Source organism: Myotis yumanensis, unplaced genomic scaffold (genome assembly GCF_028538775.1).
Source record: "Myotis yumanensis isolate MYYU_CA2020_CCGP unplaced genomic scaffold, mMyoYum1.0.hap1 SCAF_1, whole genome shotgun sequence".
NCBI classification, from domain to species: domain Eukaryota; kingdom Metazoa; phylum Chordata; class Mammalia; order Chiroptera; family Vespertilionidae; genus Myotis; species Myotis yumanensis.
In genome coordinates, this window is record NW_027223752.1 from 173,730,157 (window position 1) to 173,745,039 (window position 14,883).

The following is a 14,883-nucleotide window of genomic DNA, read 5'->3' on the forward strand; positions in this document are numbered from 1 at the left end:
GAACTGGCCTTCCTTATCTCTTGTTATATCCTTCACTTTGAGGTCTAATTTGTCAGATATAAATATTGCTATTTTTTCATTTCTATTCACCTGAAATTCCTTTTTCCATCTCTTTACCATCAGTCTGTGTGAGTCCTTTGTTCTGAGGTGGGTTTCCTTTAGACAGCAGATATATGGTTCATGTTTTCTTATCCACTTAGCTACCCTATGTCTTATGATTGGTGCATTTAATCCATTTACATTTAAAGTTACTATTGATAGGTACTTGTTTGTAGCCATTTTTATTCTTTATCCCTGTGTTCTTTCTTCCCTTCATATTTCTTCTTTTTACAGCATCCCTTTAGCATTCCTTACATTGCTGGTTTGGTGTTAACACTACGGTGTCGGGTGAATTTCCCGCCAAAATATAAGATGGCGGTTCGCATACGCAGGTAGGTATCTTTGTGAACGGCAAACAAACAAATATTTGGTAATACGCAGTTACAATCGGCCCGAGTTTACACGTTTCCCGCACTCCACCGCAAATCTATATGAACGGAGTTAAGACGGCTCCCACGGAGTACGCGCAATTCACGCGAGCCGACTTAACTCGTTTCCCGCAATCCAAGTGTTAATAAATTCCCTTAGTCCTTTTTTGTCTGTGAAGGTCCTGATTTCACCCTCAACTTTGATTGGTAGCCTTGCTGCGTATAGTATTCTTGGATTCAGACCCTTGCTTTGCATGACTTTGTATATTTCATTCCATTCCCTTCTGGCCTGATGTGTTTCTGTTGAGAAATAAGTCAATAGTCTGATGGGAGATCCCTTGTAGGTAACTTTCTATCTCTCTGGCAGCCTTTTTAGATTCTTACTTTGTTGTTGGTGTTTGCCAATCCTATATAATAAAAGGCTAATATGCAAATCGACTGAACAGTGGAACGACTGGTCTCTATGATGGGCACTGACAACCAGGGGGCAGACGCTCAATGCAGGAGCTGCCCCCTGGTGGTCAGTACACTCCCACAGGGGGAGCACCACTCAGCCAAAAGTCAGGCTCACAGCTGGCGAGTGCAGAGGCAATGGTGGGAGCCTCTCCTGCCTCCGCAGCAGTGCCTAGACATTTGTATAGGCCCTAGAATGTCTGCCTGCTGGCTTAGGCCCGCTCCCCGTGAGCCTAAGCCAGCAGTCGGACATCCCCCAAGGGCTCGCAGACTGCGAGAGTGCGAGAGGGCGCAGGCTGGGCTGAGGGGGACCCCCACCCCCCAGTGCATGTATTTTGTGCACCGAGCCTCTAGTTTAATTATAATATGTCTTGGTGTCTAGTTTAATTATAATATGTCATTCTTTTTGGGTTCATCTTGTTTGGGACTTTGTGAGCTTCTTGGACTTGTGTGAGTTTTTTCTTCTTCCCAATATCAGGGAAGTTTTCTGTCATTATTTCTTCAAACAGGGTTTTCTATTCTTTGCTCAATTTCCTCTCATTCTGGGACCCCTATTATGCAGATGTTTTGTTTCGTGCTGTCCCAAAGTTCCCTTAGGCTCTCCTCCTGTTTTTTAAGTTTAAATTTTTTCCCAGTTGCTGCTCTGCTTGGGTATTTTTTCCTATCTTGTCTTCCAGCTCACTGATGTGACCCTTTGCCTCTTCTAGTCCACTGTTGATGCTTTCTATTGTGTTCTATATTACAGCAATATAATTTTTCATTTCTTCTTGGTTCTTCTTCATTTCCTCTTGGTCCTTTCACATATTGTTGAATTTGTCTTCCAACCTTTTCAGCGTCCTTATGACCATTGCTCTGATTCTTTCTCTGACATATTGCTTGCCTCCATTTTGGTTACTTCCTTTTCTGGTGATTCCTCCTTTTCTTTCGTATGTGGGCTGTTTCTTTGTCTTCCCATGTGCACTCCTCTCAGGGTGTGTGGTTATGTAGCTCTGTCTCTCCTGTGTTGACTCTCTCCAGGCGATCTCTGACCTTTCCATCCATGGATTGTTGCACCAGCTGTGTTTAATTCGCCAATTCTGGTTGGATATTATTAGATTCAGCTGTTCCTTCTATTTGTTCTGTGAGAAGGTGCAGATCCCATCCACGTATTTGGCACAACGTTGTCTCCCCCTGAACAAACATTTTAGGCCTCCACAGCCAGGGAGGCTGGAGTCTCAGTGTTTGTGGGTTCGCAGCTGGTCCCTGAGCAATGTGGTTGTAGGGTCCCGGGAGGTATCTGAGGTCTCCCCAGTTGAAGGTAAGGCTGGGCTTCCAATCACAGCTGCTCTCCCCTTCAAGATGGTGCAGTCTCTGCCCTTCCTTTCTTTATGTAGATGATATGCCTAGGTGTATTTCTTCTCCTCCTCCTCCTCCTCCTCCTCCTTCCTTCCTTCTTTCCTTCCTTTCCTCTTTCCTTCCTTCCTTCTTCTTCCTTCTTCTTCTTTCCTCTTCTTCCTCTTCTTCCTTCTTCCTTCTTCTTCTTTTTCCTTCTTCTTCTTCTTCTTTTTTTTTACGTTTACCATGCTTGGCGTTCTCTGAACTTCCTAGACCTGTGATTTAGTATCTGACATTGATTTTGAGGAAATTTTCAGTCTTTATTATTTCAAATATTTCTTCTGCTCCTTTCTCTGTTTCTTCTTCTTTTGGTATTCCCATGATACATATATTAGATCTTTTGTAGTTGCCCCAGAGTCTTGGATATTCTGTTTTATTTTTTTAGTCTCTTTAGTTTTCAATTTTTGAGAATTCTGTTGCTATATCCTCTAACTCAGAGATTTTTTTACTTATCCATGTCCAGTCTACCAGTAAGCTCATCAAAGTAATTTCTGTTACAGTTTGTTTTGTTGCTATAATTTCTGTTTGGTTTTTTCTTAGGATTTTCATCTTCCTGCTTAAAATGTATAGCTGTTCTTAGGCTATTTATTTTATCCATTAGAGCCTTTAGCATACTGATAATTATTGTTTTAAATTCCTGGTCTAATAATTTATCACATTTCCTGTCATGTCCTGGTTCTGATGTTTGCTTTATTTCTTCAAATTGTGTGTGTGTTTTGTCTTTTGATATGCCTTGTTACTTTTCTTTACAGAAGACACTGTATTGCAGCGCTTCTCAACCTGTGGGTTGCGACCCCTTTGGGGGTCGAACGACCCTTTTACAGGGGTTGCCTAAGACCATCCTGCATATCAGATATTTACATTACGATTCATAACAGTAGGAACATTACAGTTATGAAGTAGCAACGAAAATAATTTTATGGTTGGGTCACAACATGAGAACCACTGGTTGGGTAAAGGGAACTGCTGGAAATAGGCCATAGTCATGTGGTAGTGAGATGTGGAGTGGATGGGAAGCATTCTATATCCCTATGATCAGCCCTCAGTAGTTTAGTGACCTATGCCTCTGGGCTGTGAATTTCACAGGTGTTTTTTAGATTTCTTCTCTTCCCTTAGGAGGGACAAGATGGTAGAGTGGGCTGGAGTTGGGGATTTCTTTTCCTCAGTTCAGTGAGGCTCTGATAATACCCCAGAAGGCTAGGCTATTAAGTAGTTTCTCCTGAGTGAAGGCCTTTTTAAGAAGAACAGAGTGCTCTAGCATATTTTAAAATGTTTTCCCCACACCCCCTGTGGGAAGCCCAAGGGGATTTTTCTCTGCTATTTACTATGGGAATCTGCTGCAGCTCTTAAATCACAACACTGTGGGAGCCCCTCTGTGACTGGGTCTCCCTGGAGTTTTTAGCTCTCAAGAGTTGTCTGCACTGACATATATTACTCTTATATGTATTTATATTACTCACAATATATCCAATTTTATCAATCCTTTCTATTTTATCTTATTTCTACTATAATCTTAATCCTGCTGCTACAGCCTTACACTGGGATCTTGTTCAGTTTTGTTTTGGGACATTTCTGTTCTTTTGGACATAAACTAACAACTGTGCCTTCTCATAATCTTCCTTCTTTACCTCTACATGGATGATATATTTTCCAATAAAATTCTCATTAGCTATCTCATCTTTCCTCATCTTCCCTTTTACAGTCCTAATATCCCTGACCCTTTGGAGTCTTCTTATTTACAGATCTTTGCTCTCATTTTATATTAGAAAATCAATTTAAAATTTTACACTTATTATGAAATACACTAGAGGCGTGGTGCACAAAAATTTGTGCACACGGGTTGTGGGGGGGAATCCCTCAGCCTGGCCTGTGCCTCTCGTAGTCTGGAGCCCTTGGGGGATGACCACCTGCTGGTTTAGGCCTGCTCCCTGGGGAATTGGGCCTAAGCTGGCAGTCAGACATCCCTCTGGTAGCCCGGGAGCCCTCAGGGGATGTTCCTTGCCAGCAGGGAGCAGGCCTAATCTGCAGTCGGACATCCTTAGCTCTGCTGAGGAGGTGGGAGAGGCTCCTACCACCACCGCTGTACTGGCAGCCGTCAGCCTGGCTTGTGGCTGAGCAGAGCTCCCCCTGTGAGAGCACACTGACCACCAGGGGGCAGTTCCTGCATTGAGCGTCTGCCCCCTGGTGGTCAGTGTGTGTCATAGTGACCAGTCATTCCCAGCCTTTCTACTGTTAGGGTCAGTTTGCATATTACCCTTTTACTATATAGGATAGATGCCTAGTGCACGGGTGGGGGCCGGCTGGTTTGCCCTGAAGGGTGTCCCGGATCAGGGTGGGGGTCCTGCTGGGGTGCCTGGCCAGCCTGGGTAAGGGGCTGATGGGTGTTTGCAGACTGGTCACACCCCCTTCAGGGTGGGGTTCCCCACTGGGATGCCTGACCAGCCTGGGTGAGGGGCTGATGGCTGTTTGCAGGCTGGTCAAGCCCCACCCCCCCCCGAGTGCGGACCCTCACCCCATGGAGGTTTGGCCAGCCTGGGTGAGGAGCTGATGGATGTTTCCAGACTGGCCACACCCCCTTTAGGGTTGGGGGTCCCCACTGGGGTGCCTGGTCAGTCTGGGTGAGGGGTTGAGGGCCATTTTCAGGCTGGCCAAGCCCCCCGGTGATGGAAGCTCCCAGCCTCTCCTTTTTATTTCATTTTATTCTGGGATTTATTTACCTTCTGTAATTGAAACTTTGTTGCCTTCAGTGGAGCTCAGAGCCGTCTGGGAAGCTTGGCTTCCTCCATCACTGGAGCAACCACGCCTCCTGCTCACTTCAGCTCCCTGGCTGCCGGCCGCCATCTTGGTTGGGTTAATTTGCATATAGTCACTCTGACGGGCTGGTGGGCGTTGCTTAAGGCGTTGCGAAGGTATGGTCAATTTGCATGTTTGTCTTTTATTAGATTAGATAGTTCCGGTTTGTGAAATTGATTTCATGTAATAGAAGTAGCATCAAAAGTTTTGCTGAAATGAATGAATGATTAAACCAACAAGTTCTTAACCTACAGTGACAGAAAGCAGATCAGTGGCTGTCCACAGATGAAGACAGTGAGCGGGGGATTAAAATGGCATGGTAAAACTTCTGGAGTTATGGGTATATTTATTGCCTTCATTATTGTGGTGGTTTCATAAGTGTATACATATGTCAAAATTATCAAGTAGTATATTTTAAATATGCATAGTTTTTGTATGCTAATTATACCTCAGTAAAGTTGTGAAAGTAAAAAAGAATAACACCTGTAAATGAGGTTTTAAAAATTGTTCTATCATTGAAATCATGCCTTTTTTATCACCTTGTTTTCCTCCTCTGTTTGATTGCCTAAGGAAAGCAGGTCTTTCTCAAAATCCGTCAGGCACCTTTCTCCTGGGAATCTCCATCCTCTTCTAAAATAAAAAAGATATTCTGCTATCTAAGCCAGTAAACCTAGCTCCAGGTTTTATGTATATTAACTTTTAAGATTAATATTTTTATTTATATTAATATTGTTTAATCCTTTTTATAATTTCCTTTTTTGTCAATTTTATCAGTTTTTCCTTAAGTGTGTAAAGTATCAAATTTGTACTGTACAGGGGCAACTATATGGCGAGGGTGGGAGAGATCAACCAAAGGACTTGTATGCATGCATATAAGCCTAACCATTTGTCACAGACACCAGGGGGGAGAGGACATGAGTGGAGGGGTTAGGGGACAATGGGGGGATAAGGACAAACATGTAATACCTTAATCAATAAAGGAAAAGAAAGCCCTGACTGGTTTAGCTCAGTGGATAGAACGTTGGCCTGCGGACTGAAGGGTCCCAGGTTCAATTCCAGTCAAGGGCATGTACCTTGGTTGTAGGCACATCCCCAGTAGGGGGTGTGCAGGAGGCAGCTGATCGATGTTTCTCTCTCATTGATGTTTCTAACTATCTATTCCTCTCTGTAAAAAAATCAGAATATATTTTTTAAAAAAGTATGCCACTATTTTAAATAAATAAGTAATAAATAAAAAATTAACTAGTGTGTAACAATTATAGTTGTTTTTCTTTATGCTCTCTTTTTGAAAATCTGATCACTCTAAAAATTACTACATTTAAATAGACAAATTCCCATTTTTTTCTGTATTACCTAGTTTTATAGGAGAATATTCATATTATTGACCCTCTACTGTTTTTTTAATTTAGTAGAGTTCAGTGAGAGAATTTAAAAGAAAATGAATAGAGACTGGGAAGATACAAATTATTTTATTTTAGCTTTGAAAACAATTTAAATTCTAAATAATTTTAAAGAATGTTCTTTAGAAATAATTAGTTTTTGCCTGTTGACCTTGCAGTAGGCTCTTAGTTTAAAGGTAGAGTTGAGATATAAACTAGCAGTCACAATTTTTTCTATTACTTCTCTTAGGATAAAAAAGAGGAAAATTTTGGGGTTGTCATCCTTTTCCCAAATTGCTGCTATAATTTTCTCAATGCTTCTGAGATATTCTAAAGATTGAATTCACTGGCCTTTCTTAAATTACATGAACTTGCTATGAGTGCTACTCCATCTGTCCAAAGGGTGTTACCACTCCAGTCACATAATTTCTACAGCCCAGCAAAGAGCTGGAACAGCCTGTCTACCGCCAAGATGCTCATGTTGCAACTACCAAGGTTAACCTGCTGTGTTTCCATTTTGATGATGACTTTTAACCATGTACCCACATTACTGTTTTTGAGGAAAGCAGACAAGTAAGTAGGCTGTCTTAGTACCTGAGCACCCCCAATTCTACTTCTGTGACTCTATTCCTTCTTGTTGTTCCATGAGGTAATACATTCCAAGTGAATTTATTCAATACCTGGACCCAAGATCCTGCTTCCTCCTACCACTCACTTCCATGAGTAACCTTTTTCTAAGTGCTTCCAACATAGTTTCTCGTTTATTTTATGCCAGGGGTGGGCAAACTTTTTGACTCGAGGGCCACAATGGGTTCTTAAACTGGACCGGAGGGCCGGAACAAAAGCATGGATGGAGTGTTTGTGTGAACTAATATAAATTCAAAGTAAACATCATTACATAAAAGGGTACAGTCTTTTTTTTTTTAGTTTTATTCATTTCAAACAGGCCGGATCTGGCCCGTGGGCCGTAGTTTGCCCACGGCTGTTTTATGCTCTGTTTCTCTATAATATGTTTGATAAAAGGATATCCTGAGCTTAAAAGTTCTCACCACATTATTATTAAATTAATTTTAACTAGCTAGAGCTTTTAATCAGAATTTTTAAAGGTAAATATTTGACCCAGTTTCCTTAAAACACAGGATTAATAATGTGCTTGCTTGTTTATTTATTCATTCATTTATTCAGTTCTGTTAGCAAAACCTGCGATAGTTCTATTACATTGACTTCCCAAGTAGGAACTATTTGTGTAATAGTGAGTGTGAAGTTTTAAATTGTTATAATCCATAATATTTGGATATTCTTTTCATGTTGGAAGAAACTGTGCAAAAGCTACAATTTTATAAGTGAAAGTAGTTATAGTAAATAGTTGTGTGAACTATAAAACAATTGAAATAAAAATATTGTGGAAAAAATCTCTAGCCTGAAATTAAGTTGCACTTCACAATTCTCTGTGCAGTGTAAAACTACTTTTTAGTGATTCTTCCATCATTTTATACACTTACTAGAGGCCTGGTGCATGAATTCTTGTACAGGTGCGGTCCCTTGGCCTGGCTGGTGATTGAGGCCTATTGGGGGGCTGGCTGGCCAGGGAGAGAGACCCCGGGAGGTTGGCCAGCCGGTCCCCTGATTGGGGCCTATCAGGGGGCCAGATAGCAGGGGAGAGGGACTGTGGGAGGTTGGCCAGCCGGTCTGGGGGTCGGCTGCCTGGGGGAAAGACTGCAGGAGGTTGGCCGGCCAGGGAGAGGGAGGGACCATGGGAGGTTGGCCTGTCGGGGGGCGAGGGACCACAAAGGTTGGCTGGCCAGTACCCGCACTGGGGCCAACCAGGGGGTTTGGCTGGGCAGGGGGCTGAGGGGCTAAGGGAGGTTGGCTGGCGGGAGGGGAGGGGCCACAGGAGGTTGGCTGTGGGAGCACACTGACCACCAGGGGCCACCTCCTGCATTGAGCATCTGCCCCCTGGTGGTCAGTATACATCATAGCAACTGGTCAACTGGTGGACTGGTTGTTCTGGTCGTTTAGTCATAGCAGTCACTTAGGCTTTTATATATATAGAAAACAATGATATCTAGGTGGTGGGTTATACACCTGTGATCAAGTGTTAACTTAGATTTTATTTTTTATTTTTACTGATTCTGTTTTCACTTGAAGTTTGAAATCAGTCTAAATTGAGCTTTTGTTATCTTGACTAGTTTAAATTTTTTTTTTAAGCTGGCAATAATAAAAAGTAGTAAAAATCTCTTATGTTAAAAGAATAGCATAAAATTACTGTTTCCAAAGAATTATCTTTTCAGATGTCAAGTAAAACAATTATGTTTTTTAGTAAGATAATTATATTTTTAACAGCTTTAATTATTTAGTATAAAGATCCAAAGGTGATATGGGGACTCTCATATTTTATTAATCCACAGAAACAGGCAAGAAAATAGTAAAGATGATCTCAATGACAAATTTTGAGAATCTGGAATTTGATATTTATGGTCCTGTTTATCTTGTTATGTTCAAATCACAATCAGCAAAATACAGGTGATCTCGCTAGTCAAGTAATTTTGCTTTTCACTAAAGCAAAATTACAGGCCTACTACAAGAAGAGGAATACACTATCTACAATATACATTTTTTAAAATGTAAAATTTGGAGACTGGATTTTTAAAAACTTTTATCTGATATTCTACCATGTTATTTAAATAGGATGCCTCATCAATAATAATAGTTGTAATAATAATAAAAGTATTGTGAAATCCAGAATCCAGAACAGTCACACCAAAGCATATGAAAAGTAATGCAGCATTCAAAACAAGTATTGTGTTGTTAATGTTGTTGGTGATATTGCTTGCAGCAACTTGTATAGAATCTTCTTCAGTTAATGTATTATTTTCGCTAGCACATGGTCATAGTTACTACCACTCTTTCATTAGCTGCCTCCAGGTGGCCTTAGTTCTTTTGAAGGTTTATTGATTATATCAGTTAGATGTATGCAGTATTAAATAAATGGAAAACTCTTAGCTATAAATATTTTCTTCATAAGTGACCACCACTACCATCACTTGGCATTATAGCTTAATTTGCCTTTGTTCAAATTAACCTTCTGACTCTGTCTCATATACTACAGGATTATGAGTAGATTCCAACCTCTCTCAAGGTAATGCCACAAAGGTGGCAAGGAATCCTTTGTATCATATAAGTCTGATTCCCAAGAGGAGCATTTGACTTTTTCTGGATTGTAGTTCCACAAGTAGGATATTTATAGAAGTCAAAAGAGCTGGCATTGTATGAGGAAGGATATCTTTTCCATAATGCTAGGGAATGGTTTTGATAATATAAGCCTAATCTATGTTGGAGGAGGCAATAATTACCCAAAAACAATTGAGATAATTTTCAAAGTCTTTGATTGACCCGGGAGACCTCTAATATACAAACCATAAACATCTTGTCTAGCATCTAGGATCTACACCCCAAAATTCCAAACAGAATCTTAAAATACATTTACCATTCTTGACGTGGACACAAAGCCAATGCTGCAGCTGGAGACTGAGGACTAATTTGAATCAGGGATTGTGTAAAGACAGATTGAGGCAGTCTATTATTAATTTGCTCATGAAACTACAACCTCATAGGCCAGGAGGTCAGGAAAGATGCTGTGTTATGTACTTGATGTGAATGAAAATGTTTTCCAGACCAAATGGCATCATCATGTACTTAAATTGGCCAAATCTTTATTCAGATGACTGTCTTCTGTTACCTTCCTGGTGAAGGTTAAGATTGTAGGTACTACAGCTATAATTTTGTAGTCTCAAGTAAATAATCCTATACGATAAAAAGCGGAGTATGCAAATTGTCCTCTCAACCAGATTTCTTCCGGGAGTTCCACCAGGGGTTGGGGGTGGGGCCAACCAGGGGAATGGAGGAAGGCCCTGACTGGTGGCAGTGGCAGGCACCTGGGGGAAGGGAGGGAGGCCCCGGCCAGCCAGCAGTGGCAGGCGGCTGGGGGAAGGGGAGGGAGTATTTGGCTGACAGCTGGCAGCCACTAGGGACCCTACCAGTGCACAGATTTCGTGCACTGGGCCTCTAGTTTAGATTATAAAATATGCTTTTCTCCTTTTGATCTTGTGTTGTTCATATCACACATCAGTTTTTTTCTTTTATAAGACCCAGTGTGAATATCAGATGACAAATCTCTATATTAATTTAGAAACTATTAGGACTATTCATAAAAAATTGAAGTGTCTTGCAATTTTAAAAATAGATAATAGTTTTAGCAGATATCATCTTACTAGTGGCCCGGTGCACGAAATTCATGCACATTGAAAGGGAATTAATTAGAGGAAATATTTTAATATTGCTATTTATTTGCCCTTTCTGTATAATAAAAGTGTGAGAGATAAAAGGAAATGAGTACAATGTATATGAAAATAATACATAATTTTATTAATAAATAAACAATAATAAAATGATATAACAACAACAAATTCATGATTTAAAAACAACACTGATGCAAATAATGACTGATAAAGTGATTAAACTTATTCTAATATCTCCCTGTACACCACATTAAGAGTAAAAACACTTCCAGAGTGCTTGACTAATTTCCCTTGGGATAAAGTATTTACAACTATAACTTTAACATCACACGCTCTTCGAACTCGAGAGAAAGCAACATATAACTGACCATGTGTGAAAATGGGTTCAGGTAGGAATATTCCTACTCTTTCTAAAGTTTGTCCTTGTGATTTATTAATAATCATTGCAAATGCTGGCATCACGGGAAACTGTCATCGAATTAATTTAAATGGGAGACCAGTGTCAGATGGGGACAAATCAATTCTTGGAATCAGAACAACCTCTCCCTCTGCAGATCCAGTTAATACTTCAGCTTCGATAATGTTAGGTAGTAATCTTTTGATAATAAATCTGGTACCATTACAAAGACCCCATTTACTATTGAGATTTCTCAATAGCATGATAATTGCACCCACTTTCAATTTTAATTTATGACACGGCATTCCCGAAGGAGTAATACTATTAAGAAATTCGATGGGAAAATTTTCTTTTTCAGCATCATCTGTTGAGTCAATGGAATCATCACTCAAATATGTGTGAAACTTTCCATCAAGTATATCCAAAATTTCTTCATTTAAGTTTTGAACATGCTCATTTTTTGGACAAAGAATTGCACATTTATATATATTTTTAATATTATCTATAGATATACTATTTCCAAAGTTGGCTTCAATAATAGATCTGTTACAAATCATTTCATGGGGGGGATTTCAATAATATCCGTTCCTAAATGAAAACTGCTATCAAGTTTGCCATCCCCAAGTTTTACTAACCATTCACTATAAGCAGAATCCTCTGATCTCATATTTGTTTTAAGAGACAACTTTCTGAAACATCCCCAAACATTGCAGTACTTTAAACTCGTTTGTACTATGGCCGATCAATAGCATGTGGTACAATACTGAGACATTGTCGAAAATCCCCTCTGAGAAGGAGAACTTTCCCACCAAATGCAACATTCAAATTCATAATTTCTCTTAGTAATCTATCTATGGTGTTTATAGCATGACTGGATGCCATGGTGCATTCATCAATAATAAGAAGTTGGGCCTTTTTAATGATTTTAGCAACTTTGCTCTATATTGAGTCTAGAAATTGAAGTTTCATTTAATGGAATTGGTAATTTATATTGGGAATGAAAGGTTCTTCCACCAAGAAGTAAATTTGAAGCAATTCCTGTAGACGCTGTGGGTAAAACAGTACCACTACGACCTCTAATATAATGTGTTAAAACTTTATACAGCTATGTTGTTCCACTACCACCTGGACCATTCAAGAAAAAGCATTTGGGGTGTACAGTTTGATCTTCGATGTCTGAAGTTATAGTCTGAAAGGCTGCCAACTCTTCATCATTCAGAGAATTTATCAAAACCTCTGCCTTTTGTTGCTCGTACAATTGATCACATGTATTTGCATTAGTTAATAAAGGATAGTCTGGAATTTTGAAATGTGAACATTTCATTCTATGCAATATGAATACCTCCTGAATTTTGTTAAGGGCATGCGTTTCACAGTTTACACAGGCACCTTCTCTTCGGTGTAATTTCCAACAGAAATCTTCAATAAAATGAGATTTATTCTCATCCCATAATTTGTCTGCAGCAGAAAGATATCCAAACACACATATATATGCAAAAAGTTGCTGTAGTTGTTTGGGCATATTAAGGATGATTACATAGTCAGTCGTATCTTTCCAGATAGTGTCATCAAGTAATAATCCCCGGTGTTTAGCAGCTTCAAGAAATGTATCGTAAGTTACACCTCCTACAATTCGCAGATCCTCAAAACTTACCTCACCTTTTACATGCAGAAGCAAAAGTCTAAGGTAATATCGTTCTGGTTCTCTAAAGCTCACAGTGAACAGGCTACCCAATACTTTATTCCCACCCTTTCAGCGTTTTGTCCACAAAGAATTATTAAACACATAATGCTGTGGAATCTCCCAATAATAATAATTATGTGCATCAGAGTCTTCTCTATTCAATAAGAACCAAGCCATCAAAGTCGAGTTATGCCTTTTAGCCCTATCTAAAACTTCAGCAAAATCATCTGCATGAAAATATAAATTCTGATCATTTGGCAAATGAATAGCTAATCTTGTGATTGCATGAGATTGGTCATGCATTCGCATTGCAAAAAGTCTCTAAACAGCTTCAGGAGCGCTCACATACCTGGAGTCAATGAAGTCCTGTACTTTGTCATGATTGATAATATTTTTTTTCAGAAATTTGAATATTTGTACAGTCATGCCCCTTATAGATGTATTTAAATAAATACTTGACACTTCTAATTGATGGACAGACTTCAACATTTATATGACAGTTATACTTGAGGCAAAAATACGGGTTATAAGGGACAATCCAAGTATTATCGACAATTTTATTTCCAATAGAAATGGTGGTACCAGATCTTCGTTTGTATTTGGGATATCCATCAATATTTCCAATTCTCGCATTTTGAAATTCTTTTGGATATCCCTTTGAACATTTTCCATTTTCCATGGACTCCTTGGATTTTGCATTTCACATGGTCCATGTACCATATTTGATTTTACAATTTGAAAAAGTTGAGGACACTGGTTCTCATCTAGAATTTCTGCCTTAACTATATTGTCAATGTCAGCTTCTGAATGTAATTTGGACTCATTATTTAATATCAATAATATGTGAGCGTGAGACAGTCCGCGTTTCTGAAATTCAATGACATGAATCTTAGCTATTACTTTGCCAAATAAATGGAATTTACATATATCATTTAAAAGAGCGTTCAGCTTAATATTAACAACTCTGGCTACCAAGTCAGGTCTGTTTTCAACTTTTTGCCAGTGTTGTAAATTGTTTGTAATATCTGCCCATTTGGGGTTGTATGTCATGGTTATGAATAAATCGGGCTTGCCATACTTCGTTACCATTGCCATAGCATCCTGATATCACTGCTGCATATTTCTGGGACTACCCTCAAAAGATGATGGAAGTATTATCATTTTACCAATCGGCACATTGTCCTTTTCAGATCTAGATTTGAGATAATCCATCAAACCACTATATTTTTCAACTCTCAATTTAGATTGGTTTGCTTTGATGAAATGTATCCGATTGGCCTCCATTTTTGAATACGAATCCACAATAAATTGTTGAGTTAATTTTCCTGCATTTAAAATAGGATTGAACGTGTCCCTCACAGAGAGATGAAATCCATAATACTGCATTTGGGTGACTCGTGTCCTTACATTTTGTCTAGTTTTATTGTCGACTACACTGTTGTCTCTGAGTCTTAATGCAATATCTGTTCCCCAGCCTTTTTCACCATGTGGGAAAAGAATAGGATATGTCATTGCATCTAATGTAGGAAATAGGATACTGATTTGTTTCATTTTAGTGGCACTTGGATTATTAGGAACTGGTTTACAATGAATGAGCAAGTCCCTTTCAAAAGGAGGTTCTCCATCTTCGTTTCTGAATATGACAGCAACTTCGGTTACAAGGGGAGAATTTTATCTACCTGGGTCACTGTTGCGATCGTATTTAATCACCATTGTTACCTCTGTGGGAGCAATACCTTTTGCTGCTACTTCAGATTGGGCTTCCTTTTCTACCTCATGTAGCATCTTGTATGATTTTGTTAATTCATTGATTTCATGCAGGAGGTTGTTGATGTTGATCATGAGTCTTTCTGAGCAGCCCTAGTTTTCTGGCATTGCTAATCTTTTACTTGTAGCTTCAGCTGTATCCAAAATATAGAGTTGAGCAAACTTCTGAGAAACACCATCTGAAGGGTGTAAAGTTCCAGTATGGTGATAAACTTGTCCGTGTATTCTAAAACAGTATGGCCCATATCCTCATGGTGATGCAATATTAGCA